The following is a 23,683-nucleotide window of genomic DNA, read 5'->3' as shown; positions in this document are numbered from 1 at the left end:
ACCTGTCAGCCTCCTTCAGGAGAATTTTCAAAGTTCCAGTCATCCTTTGTGGATAGGGCCTCAAGAGGGCCTTTGTTTAAACAAACAAACAGACAAAAAATGTTTTGCATTCCCTTATATATGTAGCTTTTAAATAGAGGTCAGTTTGGAACTTGACCACATTTAAATGGGGATTTTACAAGTGATTGAAAATGAGGTATGTTTTCATTGAGAAGTGAGGATTACTTCATTGAGAAGTGGGGACCCTTGCATGTCCTTTGAGAGATTGCTAGGATGTAATTCCATTTGACTTTTGTTTCTAAGCTAAGATACATGACACCATTTCTCATTGGCACCATAATATTTTGTTTCTAAGCCAAGATACATGAGACAGTTTCTCATTGGCACCATAATATTAAGTGGGAGGGCAAGGTTACCAACAAGCAAGTTATTTTGGGGGCATTCCATATATGCCTTGATTCTGCCCAGTGCACGTTCCTAAGAGATATGAGTAGAGAAAACAAATGACTGAATTCCTCAAGCTCATGTTGCATAGAGAACATAGTTCATGTTTCCTTACTCAGGCTCTTTCCAGAGAGGAGTTTTCAAATCCACATTGGAATTTTGGGGAAGGAGTTTTGACTTTTATTTTCCCTGCTGTCAGGTTTCATTTTGAGAGGAATAGAACTTCTAACAAGATTCTTGTGCCTGGGTGGTGGTGGCACACGCCTTTAATCCCAGCACTGGGAGGCAGTGGCAGGCGGATTTCTGTGAGTTCAAGGCTAGCCTGGTCTCCAAAGTGAGTTTTAGGAAAGGCACAAAGCTACACAGAGAAAACCTGTCTTGAAAACAACAACAAAACAAAACAACCAAAAAAATAAAAAAAAGATTCTTGTGATAGACAGATAACCACATGATTATTTTTCAGACCCCTGAAAACATGACCATTAATGCCCAGAATGTTTTGGGGGATTCAGGTCTATATCTAGTGATTGCACATTTCTTTGGCAGTCATATTTTGGAGCTTATATCTTCTGAGTAGGACATATTAGTATGAATTTCAGAGATAAGATTGGGTCAAAAGGGTGGGTGATTATCAGGTTGAAGAATATCTACGGTTTGTTTCTACTGAGGAAGGGCCACGGACTGTGTAGGGACTGTGCGTCTCAGACACTTGTTTGAACTTGATTTGCTCATATTTCAAGTGAAACCTTCCCTGTCCTAGAAGGTTGTGAGAAGTAGGGGGACTTGGTATCTGGTCTGTAATTAGCTTCCTCTTTTGTTAGTTCTTTCTACGGCTTACAAAGGTAGACCTGAGGATAATGTTGGACTCCAATCTTTGAGTAATATTCTCTTTTCCTAGAATAACTTATTTGAGATTACTTCTGTAAAACACAGCATTTTAGTTGTGCACAGAGTTTGTTGGAAAAGGGAGAAAAAAGAATAATTCTGATCACAGCAGCTAAACAAATTTTTTTAAATTTTTAAAAAAAATATTTATTTATTAATTTTTTTTTTCATTTTACAGACCAACCCCAGCCCCCCCTCCCTCCCTTTCTCCCACCTCCTCACCTCCTTCCCACTCTGCCCCCATCCACTCCTCAGAGTGGGTAAGGCCCCCCATGGTAGTCAACAAAGTCTGGCATACCAAGCTGAAGGAGAGCCTAGCCCCTCCCCATTGTATCAAGGCTGAGCAAGGTATCCCACCACAGGGAATGGGCTCCAAAAAGCCAGTTCATGCACCTGGGATAAGTCCTGGTCCTGCTGCCAGGGACCCCATAAACAGATCAAGCCACACAACTGTCACCCACATTCAGTGGGCCTAGTTCAGTCCCATGCAGGTTCCCGAGCTGTCAGTCCAGAGTCAGTGAGCTCCAACTAGCACCGATCATCTGTCTCTGGGTTTCCCATCATGATCTTGACCCCCTCTTCTTTTTTTATTTTTTTTGAATGCCGTTTATTGAAGGAGGGAGGAGGTCTTAAATACAGGCTTACAGCACAATGGGAGAACCCCAGAGGGCAGAAGTTTGCTTCTGGTTTTTTTTTTTTTTTTTTGAGCTGAGGATCGAACCCTGGGCCTTGTGCTTGCTAGGCAAGTGTTCTACCACTGAGCTAAATCCCCAACCCTGCTTCTGATGTATATTTTTTAGTTTTTCAAGACAGGGTTTCTCTGTGTAGTTTTGCGCCTTTCCTGGAACTCGCTTTGTAACCCAGGCTGGCCTCGAACTCACAGAGATCTGCCTGGCTCTGCCTCCCGAGTGCTAGGATTAAAGGCTTGCGCCCCCACCGCCCAGCAATAAATGTTTTAAGTTAAAAGAATATGCTGATAATTAAGCCTTGAATATTACACCCAAACTGAGAGACAAGCAAAGAAATGCTAGATTTAAATTGATGAATAATATCATCTTAGGTAAATCTTGCTCAAGTGCCTCTTAGCCTCATTTTCCTGTCTGTATAGTTAGAAGTTAGACTTGATTTTAGTGTGAGTGGTTGAATCCTGAAAGAGTAATTAGTTTTTTTGGGAGGACTAGTGATTTCCATAGTAGACGGCAGATTTTACATTTATCTCTACACACTTATGTTCAGTAAAGCTGTGACCTTTTAAAATATGAGTGGCTTAGTACATATGCACATGCCAAAGTCAGAATTCCTTGTCACAGCATTGTAAGCAAGCTGCTGGTTCTAGACCATGCTCCAGTTCCTGAGTCTGGTAACTATTCAACCAGTGAAAGTCATGAAGCACATTGAATACTCTAAGGAACACATGTGGCAATGTGACGGAAAATCCCCTTTTTTGACTTTTCTTTTAAATGTCATTCTGGCTATAAATGTTGTTTTTGGATTTGAAAGTAGTAGAATTGTACAATATTTATTAATTGTACAATAAAGAAACTCACTCTCTTGTAAAAACATCAGAGTTACTTCTTAGTTTGAAAGAAACATACTTACTGTTCTTGATATACGCAAGATTGTATTAAATATGTAGTCATGACTTTTTAAAATTAAAATTAATATTCTATCAACTTAAGTAGTTGCTCTTTGTTATGGTTATTAAAAGGGATATCAAGTCAGTTAAACTTTATGTATACTATGAAAAAGTTTCACAATCAGATTGGAGCTTTGGGTACTGAGAATGACTGTTAAAAAATAAGCTACCTTAAATAGTATGATATAGTGATATTTTATTTGTATTGAAATGTGATTTTATTTGTATGTCAATAAAGTTGCCTTGAGGTCAGAGCAAGCCAGAGCAGAAGCTGAGCAGTAGTGGGGCATGCCTTTAATCCCAGCACTTGGGAGGCAGAGCTAGGCGGATCTCTATGTGTTCAAGGACACAGCCAGCATGGCAGACACACGCCTTTAATCTCAATACCAACCATAGAAGACCTGGAGGTCTGTACAAACAGGCAGTGACAAGGAGGTCATGTGGCTGGGTTACAACCAATGAGGGAGGAGAACAGAAAGTCTTTAAATAGACAGGACGCACAGAAGTAGGTCTCTTGCGGAGAGGAAGAACCGCAGAAGCAGTGAAGGGTAAGGTTTTCCGCTCTTGCTCTGACCTCGTGGTTTTTAACTCTGCAATCGGTTCTGTGTTTCTTATTTAACAAGCCGGATACATCTACAGTATGATCTGGGGTTGGGGGGATGGCTTAGTTGGTAAAGTGCTCGAGGACTTGAGTTCAGATCCTTAGCACCTATGGGAGGTGAAAACAGGAAGATCCTTGAGGTTTGCTGGCCAGCCAGTCTAGCTCAGTTAGTGAGCTCCAAGTTCTGTAAGAGACCCTGTCTTAAAAAAACAAAAACAAAAACTGTGTCTATGCCTATATGTATCTATAGATACAAATACAAATAAAGTGGAGAGTAGTTGAGGAAGGCACTTAGTATTGACCTCCAGCCTTTGCATGCACACATATTTGTACACATGTGTATGTACATATACACTGTACACAAAATAAAAAGAAAACCTTAAAAACTTGTATTCCCTGATAGGAAGAATCTTGTAAAGACCAATGTCAATACAAATAAAAAATTGGATTTTATTTAGATTGGATAACTTTATTTGACACTAGATGTATGTATTTAGAAAAAACATGGCTTTTGTTTGTTTGTGTGTTTTTGGGATAAAATCTTGCTCTAGCTCAGGCTGTTCCTTAATCTCAATCATCATCTTGAGTCGGCCTCTCCCAAGTGGAGATTATAGATGTGAGCCACCATGCTTGACTCTGTTTTATTGAATAATAACAGCTTAATCAGTGAGAATAATCTAGTCTCTGAAGATGCTTTTTGAACACCAGCTGTATTTTTGGAATAAATTCATTTAGCTGGTGATTATAGAAGGAATATGGATTATTTATCTGTTTTAGGAATTCATGTATAGATCTTTGGAAAACAGTGGCTTGACCAGCACACTTAACAGAATTGTGCTGTCTCATGTACAACTGCACTTTAAATTGTGCTGATGTTTATGATTTGTGTCTGCACCAGTGCACATGCGAAGGTAAGTTAACACTGGTGTCTTTCTCTGTTGCTCACCACCTTATTTATCATGTGTGTGGGTGTTTTGCCTGTATGTCTATGCACTGAGGATGTTAGATTCCTTGGAACTGATGTTACTGAACGCTGTGAGCTTAACATGTGGGTACTTGAAATTGAATCTGAGTCCTCTGGAAATACTCTTAACAACTAAACTAATTTTTCTAGCCCTGTTTTCTGCTTTTGATTTGGCAAATTGAGACCATTAACAGCCTTCTGTCTGTCTGTCTGTCTGTCTGTCTGTCTATCTATCTATCTATCTATCTATCTATCTATCTATCATTGAGACCACTAATAGCCTTATCCCTGACTGATCTGATCTGATCTAATCTAATCCAATCCAATCCAATCCAATTCGATCTAATCTACAGGGTTTTAGAGTGTAATCCTGCCTGGAACTCATTATGTAGATCAGGCTGGCCTTGAACTCACACCTTATATTTTGAGATATGGTCTTTAATTAAACCTAGAACCTTGCTGTTTTGACTAGACTGGTTATGGTTACTGTGTTGTAGGTATACTCCCAAGCCCCAGCACATAGGCATTGCTGAGTTTATGGATAAGTGCCACCATGCTCAACTTTTTATGTGGGTACTGGGGATCTGAACTCAGGTCCTTGTGCTTGTAGAATGAGCACTTTACTCACTGAGGCACCTTCCAGCTCATGTTCTTACTGTTCTTTTACTGTTTTAAAAAGATATTCATAAATTCTTTTTTCTTGTGATTTACTAAATAGAAGAGTTACAAAACAGAGCATAAATTAGCCTTTTCTTGTGTTTTATCTTCTGAGAAGCAACTCAAGTTCACAGCTAGACATCTATGCGTATTATATGTGCATTTCAGCTTTTCTGTTATAAAGTATGATTAAAGTTTTATAGAAACTTTAGAAAAAATTAATAGATGGATGAAAAATAGTTTCATTGTGCATTGTTCAAATTTTCTTAAAACCAGACTTGTATGTTTAAATGTAATATAGCTCAGTCTCTGATAATGTACTAGATCAGCTGAGCTGAGCTGTGGAATAGTCTAATGAAGTCAGATATTATATTCTAAGGGAATTAACATCTGAATTGTAGTTGCATAATTATGGCATTATCTGTAGGAACGCATAATGGCACACCCATTTATGACTTACTCTTTTAGGGTGTACTGTTTCTGTACTATTTGAATTACACATGCATGGGACTACTTGTTAGACTCCTTTATATTGTCCTACACTCTTCTGGGACCCTTGGAAATTTGTAATTTGACAGCTCTTTAGAATAATGCTATTCTTCAGATTATGTTAATTTTTATTTTTGTTTAAATTAGTCTACTTTTTAAAATTTATTTATTTATTTATTTTTAGTTTGGAGACAGGCTTTCACTGTGTAGCCCTGGCTGTTCTGGAACTCACTTTGAATAGTGACCTTTTTTTTTTGTTGTTGTTGTTTTTTGAGACAGAGTTTCCCTGTGTTTTTTTGGCACCTTTCCTGGAACTCACAGAGATCCACCTGCCTCTGCCTCCCAGTGCTGAGATTAAAGGTGTGCACCACCACTGCCCGTCATGGAACTCTGTAGACCAGATTGGTCTTAAACTCACAGAGATCCACCTGCCTCGCCTCCTGAGTGCTGGGATTAAAGGTGTGTGCCACCATGCCTGGCTTAAATTAATCTACAATTTTAATTATCCACAGAAAGGTAACCTTTAAAATGGGGTGGGTGTAGTTGTAAGAGGACTTGTATAAACTGTTCTCTTCGATGTTGTTGAGTTTTTGCTTAGGTGGGTTAATAACATGGTCTAAATGCTTTTTCTAATGTGGTGAAAGTGCATTCTGTCTTAATTTCCATTTAGATGGTAGAATAATTTGGCAGTGTGGGAGTGGAAGGGTCTAAAGGTCTCCCTCATTGTACAGAGCGTACTTGTACTGTCAAGACTTCATATACTGCCATTTTGAGCAGCATGGGCTTAAACCTCACGTATTTAGTAAGAAACCAAGACTTAGAGTGGGCTCAGCAGCTCTTTAGTTTGTTTGTCCTCTTGGTAGGTACAGTTCCAGATGCCCATCCTCAAATGAGGGCCTCTGAAGCTGGAAGAAAGGAAAGGGGGAAGGGACCTTCCTTCTTGGCAGTTTTTCTTTTACTAGGGAATAAAGCTTTCTCCTGTGATTGTGGAGTCATCTCTCACTCTTACTTCTGGGGCTGGAGAGATGTCTCAGCGATTAAGGGTGTGCTCTGCTCTTGCAGAGGACCCAGGTTCGCTTCCCAGCATCCTTGCCAGATGACTCACACCCACCTAATTCCAGCTCTAGTAGGTCCAGCAATGCCTTTGGCACCTGCAGTGTACCCTCCCCATACACGCAACTACAGAGAATGAAAATAAATCTTAAAGAGAGAAAGCTTAGTTCTTTTTTCAGAACTGTTGTCACAGCCATTTTTACATGAATTATTGCTAAAGAGTGGTGACGCTGCCGTATTGGTGTCTCTGTGCTGCTATGCCTAGGCCTTGTTATGTCCATGTGTAAAGTGGCCCCATAGGCTTTATGTTTGAATAGTTACTCCCTAAGTTTGCTGTTACTGCTTGAATTTAGCCCTCATCTTTCTTTTGCTCAAGAAATGTAGCTAGCTATTCATAATACAGGAATCACGTTAGTTTCTTCTGTATTCACATTTCAGCCAAAAACAGGCATTGCTTTGCAGTAATCATTCTGTAATTGATAATTCTAAGTGAAAACTTTACACATACACATTTGTAAGTCCTTCCTCAGTTAATTAATATAACTCGATTTTCGTTAAAATTTTATTCATTTTATGTGTGAGTGTCCCTGTATGTATGTATGCACACCATGTGTTTGCTTGCTGTCTTGGTGCCCATGGAAGTCAGAAGAGGGTATTGGATCCCTCAAAACTGGAGTTACAGTTGGTTAGGAATTGTCACCATGTGAATACTTGGAATCAAACCTGGACCTTCTGCAAGAACAGTGAAGGTACTTAACTACTGAGCCATTTCTCCAACTTCCTTCAGCTTTATTTCTTAAGTGTGTGTGTGTGTGTGTGTGTGTGTGTGTGTGTGTGTGTGTGTGTATGTGTGTATGTGTATAAATGAATATATGCTTTGTGTATGCATGTGCCTGTGGAGGCTAGAAAGAAGCATTGAATCCTCTGGAGCTAGAGGTACAGGCTGTTGTGAACTGTCTGATGTGACTGCTAAGACCTGAACTTTGTACCTCTGGGAAGAGCAGGAAGTGCTCTTAACCATCTCTCTAGGCTCCTTTATTTTTGGCTGTTAAGTAAGTGGCACCGTTGTTTGAATCCCTGCAGTGTTAGTACTTTTGAGTTATCTTTGATTACTCACACTTGGACTTTAAGCTGTCTATAAAGAGGGACTGCATTTGGATAGAAAGGACGTAGGCCTGAGAGTTGGTAGCCTGTCTCTTGTTCCTCTGTTGCTGACTTCCAGGATGCATGGCTGTGAAGAAAGCCTGTCACTCTTTGAGATACAGGTGCTTTTCTGTAGCAGTTAACCTTACCATTTCATGTCATTGGGCTGTTTGGGTGTAATTCAAAGGTTTTATAAACTTTTTTCTCATCGGTAGTAACTTTTATGAAGTAAAGACTCTGTTGGACCTACAACGTCTGAAGAGTGGCCAGCACCTCTGTAAGGTTTGCTGTTAACTTTGCTAATTTACGAAGCAGTGTTGTTTATCAGCCTGCTCCATTTTAAAATAAGCACTGGTCTGGTATTTTGAAGTTTTTGAGAATTTGAGTATTAACAGATGATAAAGCAGAAATTATTCTAAATTCAATTAAATGTTTGAATGGTTTATTCTAGTTTCTATAATAGCATAATTTATAAAAATAAATCAGACTTTTTTTTTTTTTTTTCTGAGACAGGGTTTCTCTGTGTAGCTTTGCGCCTTTCCTGAATCTCAATCTGTAGCCCAGGCTGGCCTCGAACTCACAGAGATCCACTTGCTTCTGCCTCCCCAGTGCTGGGATTAAAGGTGTGTGCCACCACCACCCGGTGTGAATAGCATCTTTTACTTGGTATGTTTTCAGGTTTACACCATTGTTACTATAGGGTGCAACATAAGAGTATTTGCTTTTCTATGGTCAACTGTGATTCCATTGTATGCATATATACTACAGTTTATCTACTTATTAATTAGTATTTTATTTCATATAATATAGCACCAAAATAATTTAAGCAAAACTGACAAAAATGGGTGAATCAACAGTAATAGAGACTTTGGTTCCCTACTAGGAATGGAGAGAACAGCCAGACAGGTTGTTTTAGGGAAAAAGAAGATTTGATCACCATTGTAGACAAACTGGATCTAGCCAACATAAGCACACTTACCTTTCAACAGAGTATACATGGGCACATTTTCCAGGGGCACATTTTCCAGGGCAGACTATTTATAAGATGATGAAACAAACCTTAAAATATTAAAAGGGATAGAAATAACACAATATGGTCCTTGACCACGTAAAATGAAATTAGGGGGCTGGAGAGATGGCTCAGAGGTTAAGATCACTGGCTGCTCTTCCAGAGGTCCTGAGTTCAATTCCCAGCACCCACATGGTGGCTCACAACCATCTGCAATGAGATCTGGTGCCCTCTTCTGTATGCATAATAAATAAATAAATCTTTAAAAAAAATGAAATTAGGAAGTAATAGGAAGAAATTTGGGAAACTCAACAGTATGGAAGCTAAACAAAGTACTCCTGAATAACCAATAAATCAGATAAGAAACTAAAATATAGAGCAGGAAATGCTTTGAGGAGAATGAAGATAAAGGCACAACATGTCAAAATGTCTGAGATGCCTCTTTTTCCCCCCCCCCAGAGCTGAGGACCGAACTCAGGGCCTTACGCTTGCTAGGCAAGTGCTCTACCACTGAGCTAAATCCCCACTCCATGTGAGGTACCTCTAAAGTAATGCCAAGAGGGAAAAGGCCTATATTAATATTGAAGATATCAGATCCATTTCCTCTTCAGTCCCCTTAAGACACTGGAAAAAGAGGAGTGAACAAAGGGAAGGGAGTAATAAAGATGGAAAAGAATGAATGAAATAGCCAGCAGAAAACAATCAGAATCAGTGAATCCAGAAGCTCATTCTTTGAAGGTATCAACAAAATTAGCAAATAAGTCCCTGGATTGAATGAGGCTCACAGAAAAACTTAAAATACTAGGTTTAGAAATGAAAGAGGGAATGTTAGCGCCAGCCTTACAGAATTAGAAAGGTCACTATGTAATCAAGTTGCATGGTAACAAGTAACACAGGAAGGAGTCTACAAATTCTTAGACTACTATTATGGACTCAAAGACCTATAAAAAATTAATAGATGAACTGGATAATCAAAGTGCCCCCCAGAACATTGCTAGATGCAATCACAAGGAATTTTACCAGTCGGTTGTAAGGAAAATGAATATTCATTTTTTAAAAACACAGAGAGCTTGGGAGTGCTTGAATGAGAGAAAGTCAGGGGAGAGGCAGAGGGGAAGGGATGAGTGTGGGAAAGGAAAGTGAAGGCAGAAAGGGAGGAGAGAGAGCATGAATTGCCAGGCAGTGCTATCACACCATTGTCTCTTAGGGATATGGATTCAGAAATCCTCAGCAAAATGCTGGGAAATCAAGTAAACAATAAATAGTCATATCATGTTCATACAGGATTATTTCAGAAGTATAAGGTCGGTTTAATCTCCAGAAGTAAATTACTATAGTATCTTGTCAACAGAATAAAAAAAAAACATGATAGTATTAAAAGATGACAAAACTTAATAAAGTTCAGTGTCATTTCTTGAATAAAAATGCCCCCCAAACTACCAGTAGAAGCTGACTTTATTAGCCTGGTGAAAGGCATCTAGGTGTAGCTTTGTGTTGTGTTATTTTTAGTGACTGCTTTAATCTTTTTAATCTCTGATTCTGTGCAACTCTGTATGGCCTGAGAAGGTCTCACCCCCTACTTCTTCAGTTTATCAGCGTTTCATCAAGTATTTTTTTTTTCTTCTTCTATATGTAATAAAGCCAACATGAGATTGTTACTAGTTTTGCTCAAAAGGGTGGTGGGTAATTACCACTTTATTGACCTCTCCAGGGCTGACTCCTTTGTGTAGGTCCATATTTCCCTTTGATGTAATCTTACTCCTTGAATATTTTGAGAAATAGTTTAAATTTTTTGTTATGTAGGGCTGCTGAGAAGGAATTACTTCAGTTTTCATATGTCCTGAAAAGCTGGTCCCCCTTTGAGTGTATTTTTGCTGAACATAGAATAGTAGGTTAGCAGCTTTTTATTCAGGGAGCTGGAAGTGCTGTTCCTAGTGGAAAATCTACTGCCATTCCCATCTTTGTACTGTGTTTAATGTGATTTTGTTTAAAAATTTTTGTGTTTCTGAGTTTAAGCAATGCTGTTATGGTATGCCTTGGTGTCTTAAATCTCTGTGTGTGTGTGTGTGTGTGTGTGTGTGTGTGTGTGTGTGTGTGTGTTCGTTCACTGAGATTTTCAGGTGAGTAATTTTGTGGTTTTCATCAAAGTTCTAACATTACTGCTATGTTCAAGTACTTTTTTTCTGCCTCTTACTCCAGTTGCACATATATTAAGGCATTCGAAGGCACTTTGCCTCTTTGTTACCCTGCTTCATATGTTTTATTGTGAATATATGAGTTCATTATAGAGCAAATGTTGTGGTAATATCTTTTGAGTTTAACTTTTTGAACATATGCAAAACAGAATACTTGTTCTGATGCCTTTTGTTCCTGATAATGTCATTTTTGTTCCTATGAGTTTCTAGTAATTGTTTGGATTGGTTTGATATTCCAGCTTCTTTGTACTATGTTATAGCTGCCATTAGTTTATCTGTACTTACTCTAGAACAAACCCTACAGTTTACAGAGTTTTGGTACCTGATAGAATAAGTCTGCCAACTTAAGGATTGTCCTGGCTATATATATTTGGCCATTTACATTTACGTAAGTTTCTAGAAATAGTTTATTAGTTTTCTAAGAAAATCCTGTTAAGCTTTTGATTGGGATAGCAATCTTCTTTCATCATATTTTTGATCATATTTCACTCCATATAGTTAGGTTTTCTTGAATTTTATCAGTTAAATTTCATGGTGTGTAGAATAGAGATCTTGCTAATATTTCACTGATTTTTCTAGATATTTGTTTTGTGGGGTGTTATATAAACGAGATGTATATTTATTATAAATGTTTTGTTATTAATAGATTTAAATTTTAGAGCTGTTTATATTCACAACAAAATTGAGCAGAATCATACACATGATGGCTTCACATTCCACCTGCCTACTGTCAGTACGCCCCCAGTGTCCATTAGATTGTATTGCTTTCATAGTACTGCCACTGAGTTTACATGGGGTTCATTGTTGGTGTTTACATTTTTTGGGTTTGCACAGATGTTTATAACACAAATCTCATATTACACAGAGTAGTTCACTGCTCTTTAAGTCCTCTGTGTTGACTATTCTTCCCTCTCACTTAAGCCCTGGCAGTGACTCTAAAAACCTAAGGACTGTATTGGTTCCTTAGGTTTTCTTCCAGTGTGTCACACAGTTGGAGTGGTTTGTGTGTGGCTTCTTAACATTGGCTTCTTCCACGTATAGCGTGCATTTAAGGCTTTTCCACTTCTTTTTGTAACCTTAGCCATTTATCTATTTACTTACCTACTTTATATCTATCTATCTATCTATCTATCTATCTATCATTCCCTCCCTCCCTCCCTCCCTCCTTCCCCGCTCTCGCTTTCTGCAATGACTGATATAGTTCATTGCTATAGTCCAGTTCATCTGTTGTTGCTGCTTGATATTTTGGGTGGGCCCAAGTTTTGTCATATAGGAATAAAATTTCTGTAAATATTGGTGTGCCAGGTATGGTGCTGGCTTAAGTTTTCAACTCACTTAGGTAAGTAGCAACATTCGTTGGCTTGCATGGTACAGTTTAGTTTTTCAGAAGTTGTCAGGCATTCTCCCAGAGTTTTGCATTGTTGCTCCCACGTCCTAACCTGCATCTTGTAGTGTTTCAGTGTTTTGGGTTTGGTCATTTTAATAAAGTGTGGTGGTGTCTCTTTGTTTTAATTAACCGAATAAGGCACTGAGCATCTTTTCATATGGTTATTTGCCATGTGAAACCATCTAGAGCTTATACACACTAGGTAGCATTATATGTCTTTTTGGATGTCTCAAACCCAGATATCCACCTGCCTCTGACTCCCGAGTGCTGGGATCAAAGGCGTGTGCCACCGTTCCTGGCTTAGTGCTCAGTGCTTTTTGTTACTAAGTTTGGTGTTTGTTGTTGGTATTGCATAATTTTTTCAATGCCCCTTTTCTGTTTTCTTACTGTGCCTGTGATTTTGAAGATCATGAATACATAATAGTGCTTAACTGATTCTTATATCTTTTGTTCCTTTATTAAGTTAATATATGGTCTGTTACATTAATGCTTGAAGGCTAGACCAATTTTGGATTGTGAGAGTAAACTCTACCTCATTGGCTGTTGTCTTTTGTTGTTAATTTGCTTTTCAAAATTTTTTTTCTTGTCCATGTGTGAAAATAGTCTGTAAATTTCCTTTTCATGCGTATGATGCCCTTGTGGAGTTTGGTGTCGTCAAGGTTATGCTGGTCTCCTCACATGAGTCACTTCCTTTCTGTTCTTTGTTTGTATGTTTGGTTGACTTACTATATTATTTGTAGAAATTGCCAGTAAAACCCCCTAGAATCATATGAAATTTGCTTTAAAGTTTTTTTTTTTTAATATTATAGGATGGGTTAGATTTTCTAGTCTCAATTTTTGCTAGCTTTTTAAAAAAAATCTTAGAAGTTTATATTTTAAACTTTTACATTTTAAACAATTACATTTGTTGGTATAGTGTTGACCGAATCCTCTTTTATAAGCTTGTGTATGATTTCTAATGTATAGTATGTTAAATATACAACTTCATGAATTTTTTTTAAAATGCACATTTCTATTTTGTTATCTGTGTCAATATAGTCATTTAATTAATCAAATCAATGTAAAGAGTATTTCTGTCATTCATATAATCTTTTTAGCCTTATGTACTCAAAACCCTCTCCATAAAGAACTACTGTTCTCATCTTTGTCACCATGTATTTAAGCTTACATACTGTAAACAGATACCTGGAATCACTACTGTCCTTCCCCTCCCTTTTTTATTCAGCATTATCTCAGTAGGGTTTGTCTTTATTGTTATTTGTTGTACCAGTTATGGAATGTTATGACTACAGAGCAGCTTACATGTTCTCTTGTGGCTGGACATTGTTTCAGCCTTTGTTAGGGATAATGCTGCAGTGAATGTTGCTCTTAGTTTTGTGAATGAGTTGGTGAGCTGTAGGCTATGTATGTTTAGCTTCTTCACAATGGCTATATCACTCCACTCTCCTAGAATTAGTATATTAATACTCTAGTGCACACCTTTGCCAACATTTGTTTTCAATTCTTTGCTTTAGTTATTTTGGTAGAGGCTGTATCAAAGATGCACCCCCAATCTGACAGTGATTGTTAACTTAGATTTTCTAATGTCTAGTGATTTAGAGCTGGTTTCCATGTGTCTTTTTTGACTACATACATGTTCACAATTGAAAAGAACCTGGTCAAGGTGTTTGCTTGTTTTAAAGTGAGATCATAATTTTCTTAACAATTTTATAGGAATTTAAGGTTATATTTCACACACACATCATATATGTATTGCAGCCTTTTCCTTAATTTGATTTGTTTATTCTCTAATGTTAACAAAATATAATTTACCAATCTTTATGTGGTTAGTGTTAACTTTTACTGTTTTTCAAAATTAAAAATACATAATTTTATTATTTCTGGTTTATTTCCTTTGGGTTTGTTGTGCATATTTATATTTGATGCTGAATAATGATGAAACTCCATTTTTTTTTTGGACTGAGACTCGAACCCAGGGCCTTGTGCTTGTTAGGCAAGTGCTCTACCACTGTGCTAAATCCCCAACCCTAAACTCCATTTTTTTATTGTGTATCAAATTGACTCAGCCAGTGTTCTTTGATAATGTATCATACTGTAATGAATAATTACAAAATTAACTGATCTGTGCTTTGATGTATTATACATACTCTTGAATATCTTGTGATACATTTTATAGATTATTGCACGCTAGCATAGATGTAATTATATGTAAGTAGAATTAGATAGCTGCAATGTATATTTTGTGGTTTCAACACACTTTATTCTTGTTGCCAGTCTTGTTTTATGGCTATTTATCCTCATTACTGATGTTTGAGATGGGTCTGGTGCAGCCCAGGCTGGCCTCAAACTCAATATATAGCCAAGCATGACCTCGAATTTCTGGCTGGGATTACATGTGTACACCACCATACCTGGCTCTATTCAGGTCTAGGTATCAGAACCCCATTCTTGCATGCTGGACAAGCACACTACCAATGGAGCTGCTGATTCACAACTTACCAGTTCACTGTTCAGTTATTTAACATTGAAACAGAAGGCCTATTGTACACCTTTGTGCATATAAGTGGGAATTTCTTACCATACTTTTAAAGAGATAAGGTTTTTGTTAGTGAGCCTGTGCTGGCCTCAGATGTGTAGCTCCTGTGTCTGCTTCCTCTAGTGTGGGGATTACAGTGTGTACCACACCTGGCTACCATACTTACAGTTAATGTTTTGATTTATGTGGTTTATTTGTACCTTGATCAGGAAAACTACCTTTTTAATTTTATTCCTGAAATTGTAAATTACTGTTTATAAATTATTGTTTTGCGTAGACTTGTAGAAGAAATCTCATTTTCAAGAAAGCCTCAGGGGAATGTAATTTTACAAGTGATATTTGAGCAGACTTCCTTTATGTTGAAATTAATGGGTAATATTGAGTGGTCACAATCATAGTTGCTTTTAAATTTATTTAGCTCCTTAAGTAGAGTGTGATGTTTCTATAGTCTTAACCTATTTATGGAGAAGTGCCAGTGTTCTGTCGAACAAGTAGCTTGCATACAGCCTCACTGGGGGGCTTGTAATAACAAGATTATTAACTCACCTGGCCAGTTCTTGTCAAGGGTGCATTCTGTTCTGGGCAGTGCTTCATGCCCTAGGAATTCAGTGCTCTTCATACTTTTTGTGAAGCTTTTATTTTAGTTTCAGGTGGTGATGTAATAGGAATAAAATATTGTCTAATCATAAATACTACAAATAAAGCCGGATGGTGGTGGTGGCAGTGGCGGCGCATGCCTGTAATCCCAGCACCCCACCCTGGAGGCAGAGACAGGCAAATCTCTGTGAGTTCAAGGCCAGCCTGGTCTACAAAGTGAGTTCCAGGACAACCAGGGCTATACGGAGAAACCCTGTCTGGAAAAACAAAACATACAAACAAACAAATGTAAATAAATATTTGCAACCTAATTGATGATTAGGGATGAAGAAGAAAAATTAGGAAGTGCTACTACAAGTTTTAGAATCCGAGAGTTCCATTTTAAAATAGAATGTATCCCACGGAAGGAACTACAAGGAATGGTTGCTTCTATAGGGGAGAGTCTGTGTTATCTAGTAGCCAAGTGTTGGGATGAATCATAACTTTGATTGATACCTTTTTATACACACTTTTTTTTTTTTTTAAAGCATGTAAGTTTTATTGCAGAAAATGCCATTGTGGTCTTCCCTAGAGCTGAAGTTGAAAATAGAGCCATCCCACTTTGAGTGGTTTATTCTCTTTCTATCATTGTAGCCAGAACCTTCTTTCTTAAAAACAGATAGTAAATGGTTTCCTACTTGGAACTTATGGAAAGGGGCCTCCTGAGAAAGTAAAGATTTGATTGGCAAATGACTGAGAAATGAAAGGCTATTACAAAACTTTTGCTGTTACTTTAATCATTAATGAGGCTGTTTGTCTTTTGAACATAGAAATGAAACAATCAGTAACTTCCTCAGTGTTCAGCTAGCCTTTTAGAGAAATTCAACTTTTTTTTTGGTTTTTCAAGGCAGGATTTCTCTTTGTAGCTTTGCGCCTTTCCTGGAACTCACTCTGTAGCCCAGGCTGGCCTCGAACTCACAGAGATCCCCCTGCCTCTGCCTCCCGAGTGCTGGGATTACAGGCGTGCACCACCTGGCAAGAAGTTGAACCTTTTAAAGGAAAGTTGTGAAGCTGGTTGAAGTAGTCTAGTGCATCTGAACAGCCAGTTGAGCCTTACTTGAGGTTTCTGTCAGAAGCCAAAAGGATTCACAGCTTTCACTCAGCTCAGTACTAGAGGGACCTGCTGGCTGGGGACTGATAGATAGAATTTATCTTTATCTGTACCTCTGATTCCATGAATTAAGTCAGTTGACTAGGAGTGATTATAGCTACTGAAGACCATTCTTGATTACTCTTCTAGTTTGTTATCTTACTTTATCTGCTTTAAAAATATTCTTACTTTCTTTCATGTGTATGGGTGTTTGGCCTCCATATATGTTTGTGCAACAGGTATGTGTCTGGTGCCCACAATGGGTATTAGATACCCTGGGTATTATACCATGTGGGTGCTGGAGATCGAACTTGGGTACTTTGGAAGAGCAGCCAGTGCTCTTAACTGCTGAGCCATCTCTCCAGATCCAGTACATTTGCTTTTCACTTTTCTTTGCTATAAACCATTTTCTTTAATTTATTTATTTTTGTTTTATGTGTATTGGTGTTTTGTCATGTGTCAGGTCCCCTGGAATTGGAATTATAGACAGTTGTGAGCTGCCATGTGGGTGCTGGGATTTAACCTAGGTCCTCTGGAAGAACAATCAGTGCTTTCAACCACTGAGCCATCTCTCCAGCCCCCTGCTTTTTTTCATTTTTCACTTGTAAGTTTGGAGAGTCGTTCATGTCATCAAAGGCAAAGGTGGGGTTAATTTGGAATTGAATTATAAAGTATTTATTTGAAGAAATATTGTTAAAAGCAACGTATGAGGAAGGATTATAAAGCAAGCAAGCATCCATCCATCGATCCATCGATCCATCGATCCATCCATCCATCTATCCATCCATCCATCTAGTTTGGTGATTGAACACAGGACCTTGTACATGTTAGGCAAATCATCCACCACTGAGCTCCATTCCAGCCCTATAGGTCCTGTGACTCCAATGACTATATTGTTAGTTCTTTCTTTCTGGTGCCTTTATGCCCTTCTTCACAGTATATGTAATCAGGAATGAATCACAATTTACTTGTATAGACATTGTTCTGAATTGTTATTTATTTCTTTTTACTTTGAAAATAGTTTGACATGTTAGAAAAATTTCAGCTAGTGACAAGTTGGGAAATTGGCAAAGCATAGTAGGCTGTATTTGTGTCATCAAGTATCAATCTTTATTGGGCTCCACAAAATGAATTTGTTTTTTGTTTTTGTGTTTTGGCAGTGTTTTGTTTTTTAAGACACTATAGTTCTGGTTGTCCTGGACCTCACTCTGTAGCCCAGACTGGCCTTCAACCTGGCACGATCTTTCTACTTCAGCCCCCTCCAAGAGCATGAGTCATGCCCAATAAAAGTGCTTTTAAAAGGTTGCTCTGATCAGCAGTCCCTAGATTTGAAGAATCTTTGTATATGAGAATGTTAAAGCTTAGAAAAGTTTCCTTTTAGGTACTGAGGAACAAACCTGGGGCCTTGAGCTTGCTGGACAATCACAAAGACCCAATAAATCTCCAACTAAAAGTGCTTAGCTTACAAGTCTTGTATGCATTGGGTAGAGTAGTATCAGGATTGACGATGTAACTGAGAAATACTGTAATTTGAAATATATAAGTATCTATGTTTTCATGTTAGGTTGAGTAACCAGAAACTAAAGTGCTGGAACAGCTGATATTTATACTTTATTTGATCATAAGATAGTTTGAGAAGCTCTCAGATTAGCAGGAATGTTTTCAAAGAATAAAATCAGTAGTTTATCACACAAATGCACCACAATTAAAATTACCACAGTTTTTCTCTGTACTTTTTCCAATTTGGGGATGATTGTCTGGTTTCCAAATACTCTAGTTTTCTTTTCAAGGCCCCCCTCCTGTTTTACTACTCTTTCTTGCTCCCTCAATTTTACCAGTTTTTACTGACTTTAACTAGTAGCCAAAGATAGAATTGAGCAGGTGTTGTGCACCTTAGGCCAAGTGCAGTGTGTTTCTTGAGTGGGAAGGATAAGGAGGCTTTGCAACTGAGATGGTGAAGTTGTCTGTTGATTTTTTCACATCTCTTGTCAGATACTGTCACAGCATGAATAAATTCATCATAACTAGATAGGTTGGAGAAAAGCCTTTTAAAATTTGCAGTTCATGAGAAATAGACTTACTTAAAAAATTACTTTTTATACATGAGTTGGGATCTATGCTCTATACCTTGCACATTGTTACAAGTTGCTATTATGAAACAGTAGCCTCTTTGTGAGGTGTGGGGTTTGTTTTATATATATTCCCATAGGGCTCTATGAGGAAATTCTGAAACAAAGAACCAGACTAACTTAAAAAAAAAAAAAGGAAAGCAAAAACAACCTACTTGGCCTACTTGGAAAGGAATAAACAGCTACAGGCTACAGTTTTTGCTTTTCTGGAATGCCAGATTTCAGCTCAGAGCAAATTCTTCAGCAGAGCAATAAACCTTTGAAAATTGCTTTATAATGGAAATGCTGACAGACCATTAACTATAGTGGTGCAAATGCACTGCTCTGACACACACAAGGCTGTCCCAAGTTGCTAAATACAGCATAGTATGTTGGACAGTGTACATTCTGTGGAAGCCTGTATGGGTCTATATAGTTTGTTATGTTATACCACCTAATTATTAATGGGGACACTCAAATAGACCACCTTTGACATGCAGGAGGAATATCAGTTTAGAAGGAAAGAGAGTAGTTTAGGTCTGCTGGTGCTGAGAGCTCATTTTATATTTGCCACATTGGAAAAGGCCCAGGGTAAATTTAACATGATGCATTTAATCACCATTCCAATTACAGTGCCACTGAAGCAGATCAATGTTTTCTTACTACCAATTCATTGGAACTTCTGGGTCATAAAGTATCATTATTAGGCATATTGGAAAGTCTCAGCCCAGTGGAAATAGGGAGTCTGGGATTTTCCAATTGCTTTGAAATAATAATAGAGACTGCCTGGATGTACATTTTCTCCATGTGAAATGAAAACTGGAATTTTAAGGGATTGATAATGACAAAGTGAGAATCCTATAATGCCGCAGGGAAGGGTGAAGCAGAGTCTTCATATCTAAAAGTAAAATAAGGGTTGTGTTGAGAAGAGATGGCTGCTTCCATAGCAGCCCACTTAGTGTCTGGTGTCCTGGCTAATGAGCTTTGTTAGATGGGTCTCATTCTGTCTGTATTCACGGAGTCAGGCACATGGTTGAAGTCTTAGTAGATATTGGGCTTACTTAGATTTGTTTATTGGGAAATTTCTTTCATTCTGGTTTGTCAGGCACAATCCTACATGTTTTGTAGAGTTCAGTGTGTGTGTGTGTGTGTGTGTGTGTGTGTGTGTGTGTGTGTGTGTGTGTGTTTTACACGCACAGGTGGTTGGTCTTGATTCATAGAAGATTGCTCAAATGCAGAGTAGGTACAATTTGATAGTGGAGTATCATGAGTTAATGCAAATACTCAAGCATATTTTGATTTCAGTTGTGCTCTGAAAGGTACAACATATCACATCATAGCTACATTATAAATGCTGAATTCCTGTACTTCAGAGCAATGCTAATAAGTTTTTTTATTTTTATTTCTTAAATACCAATCATAGTTCTCACATGTGTCTTGTGGGTTATCTTCGTTTGTGTTTCTATTGCTGTGAAGACACACCATGACCCTGCGGCAGCTCTTATAAAGGAAAACATTTAATTGGGGTGGCTTACATTTTCAGAGGTTTAGACCATTATCATCTGGTGTAACATGATGGTGTGCAGGCAGACATGGTGCTGGAGAAGTAGCTGAGTGCTCTATATCTTTACTTGCAAGCAACAAGAAGTGGTCTTCACTGGCGTGGCTCGAACATATATGAGACCCCAAAGCCCGCCTCCACAGTGACACACTTCTTCCAACAAGACCACATCTCCTAATAGTGCCACTCCCTTTGGGGGCCATTTTCTTTCAAACTACCACATGGGGCTTACGGCTTGTAATTAAAACAACAAACAATTCCTTTCTTTGGGTGCTTCTATACAGCTAGAGCCTCTCCTCCCACTTTGTTGATTGACTTTGAAATGAATGGTGCCGGTTATCTTAGGTTTGGTTTTTCTGGAAGTGGTAAGGAGAACAATAAATGAACAGTGTTCTTATGGAAGGAAGTAATGCTGTATGTCATTTCTGGATTATGTATGCAACTGAAAAACTACTAAGACAGGCTGGGAAAGATGGCGTTTTCTTCTTCTCACATAGCTGCTTCTTCATAGAGATTTTTGCTACAAAGGTATTAACAGAAGCAATTTATTTCCTTTTTATGTTTGAATTAATCTTGAGCAATATTAAGGTTTGAATCCCAGCTCTACCTTTAATTAGTTCATTTGTTTTGTTTTTCTGGGCTTTGTTTCTTACACATACAAAAACAAGCTTTTGTAGCTACCCACCTTATAGGTTTCTGAAAACTAACCAAAACTCATAGAGTACTTTTTTTGTTTGGTAAGTAATGTCTAGGATGAAACTTTCTGACGATATAGTATCCTATTTCAGTAATGTTTTATCAAATTGTTTTGAGTTTCCATTGCTTAAAATAATTATACACTGAGGGCCATGTGGACTACTGTAACAAGGCTTCCTGGGCCAGTGCAGTGGCTGGGCTGGGAAAGGCACTTGCTGACAGGCATGGCACCCTGAGCTTGAGTGCTAGAACCCACATCGTGAAGGAGGCTGCCGACTCCTGCAGCCTGTCCTCTGACCTCTGGAGGCTCATGCACACTAAATAAATATGCACTTGAAAAGATGCCCATTTCTCTTCCTTAGAGATCTTGGTAAATATACCACATAAGTGCAATTTTATGTAAGGCTGCTTTGAAACTTAGGGCCAGATCTATGAAGAGTAAGGGGAGTATTTGGGACTTCTTATAGAACAGTTCAGAAGAGGGCTCAGGCAGAAAGTGTAGAAATTCAGATATGTGGAACAGAGAATCAGCTGACAAAAGCTGGTTCAGAGGTAGATGGCTGGGGTAGGGAATGTGGCTAGTGGCCAGGGACTCTAGTATTTTGAGAGAGGAAACATTTCTTTCTAGATTACTTAATCTTTGAGAACTTTGGAAATAAATTAGAGAAGGAATTTTTCTGGACCAAGAAAAGCCTCTTCAGGTAATAAAGAAAAAGAGCGTAGGAGAAAGGGAAGATGGCTGGACGGCCTCTTCCCCGCCCCTTTCTCCTCCCTGGAGAAGTGCAAAGGTCACCTTAGAGAACACATGCAGCAGGGCTGTAGTTGGGAAGCAGAAGTGCTAATCACAGCCCTGTTTCCTGAGTCTGTCCCACAGGTGGTCCTGGGCTTGCACTTCAAAGTGGAGGAGAGTTACTGTGGCAAAGTGTGGAGTGGACTTTGTTGTAGGAGTTGCTTTTGATTTTAACGTGGTATTTGAATTCAGTAAACAACTTTCTTGACAGTAAATAATCTCCTATTGAATAGACCAGTTAATTAACCCATCAGACTAGATTGGTTTTCCATTTTTGGTTTGAATTTTTTCCTTCCCTTTTTTTTTTTTTTAAAGCTCTGGTAAAGTTGCCTGTTTCTTCCCTCTTCATCTCTGAAACTGCACATTATAGTGCTGATGAATTATGGATAGAATTCTGGAAGGTTACATCTAAGCCTGTGAAGTGAGAATGTATTATGTCAATAATTTCTGTAATTAATACGGAGCTATTTGCTTTGCCCTTGTGGTTTAGGGCAGATTAGCTTACCTTAGCTTGGGAAGTCTTTCATTCAAATTCATGATGAGACTGATAGATAATTGAAACAATGTGTTAAAACATGGAATCCTAAATATAACTTGGCTACCTTAGCATAAATGTGAATGCATGTGATCTCTGTGTCTTTCATTGAAGCCTCAGACTTCCTCGACACATCTGTCATCTGATTTAAGAACCACACACTTACTTTTGCACAGGACATGTACATACTTGTTTCCTAACTGTGTAGTTAGTATAGTAGGAATGCACTTGATGGAATCAGGCTTCATCTGCTGAAACCTTAACTGTCTCTTTTACTTGCAAGTAAGCCTCCACAAATGTCTCACCCTTTGAGGTCCTTCATCCACTCTACCCTTTAAAATGAGGATTTTAGTAACAAGAGTCAGTAACTATGGAAGCTTTCAACACATACTATCTTAAAATGATAACTCATTTAATCATGCTGTTGACAGGCATAGGTACAAAGGAGACTAAAGCTAATTTGGGAGTAGTCTGAAGATACTCTTTCTTGATTCTAAAATAAAATTTTAGATTATTAGAAATGGTTTAATTTGACAGATTTATGACTTGACATTCTGATAATTCATTGTGAAATGGCCACAGCAAGATAACTGACAGTTCTGTTACCTCCTCACACATATACTATTGATTTCCACAATTGATTGTACTAATTACATCCCACTAACTGTCCAGGGTTCTATTTTTTTTCCATTGTCATCTTTTCTATTTTCAACAGTAGCCATCTAGGAGGGGTGAGAAGATGGATTTATATTAGCTTGGTACTTTTTTCTTTTTGTTTTTTTCACGACAGGATTTCTCTGTGTAGTTTTACGCCTTTCCTGGATCTCTCTCTGTGGACCAGGCAGGCCTCGAACTCACAAAGATCCGCCAGCCTCTGCCTGGGATTAAAGGCGTTGCCACCACCGTCTGGCTACTTATTTTTTCTATGTATCTGCTGGCCATTTTTATCCATCTGTCATCCGTCCATCCATCCATCATTTTTAAAAATTTATTATGTATACAGTATTCTGTTTGTATGTATGTCTGCACACCAGAAGAGGGCACCAGATCTCATTATAGATGGTTGTGATCCACCATGTGGTTGCTGGGAATTGAACTCAGGACCTCTGGAAGAGCAGCCAGTGCTCTTAACTTCTGAGCCATCTCTCCAGCCCCCATCCATCATTTTTTAGGAAAGGTCCAAATCACAGAGATTCTCCTGCCTCTGCTTTACAAGTGCTGGGATTAGAGGCATGCACCTTCATGCCAGGCTGCCTGCTGGCCATTTG

The 23,683-nt window shown here is 38.3% G+C and overlaps 1 protein-coding gene across 2 annotated transcripts in view; it reads left to right on the top strand.

The window, feature by feature from the left end:
• The window catches only part of Zfand3 (zinc finger AN1-type containing 3), a 234,702-nt gene that overhangs the window by 34,828 nt on the left and 176,191 nt on the right, over positions 1-23,683 (top strand). The gene's annotated exons all lie outside the window — the stretch shown is intronic.

This window comes from Onychomys torridus, chromosome 18 (assembly GCF_903995425.1).
Source record: "Onychomys torridus chromosome 18, mOncTor1.1, whole genome shotgun sequence".
Lineage (NCBI taxonomy): Eukaryota > Metazoa > Chordata > Mammalia > Rodentia > Cricetidae > Onychomys > Onychomys torridus.
The sequence above is the reverse complement of the archived record's forward strand: the minus strand, read 5'-3'. Positions and strand labels throughout refer to the sequence as shown.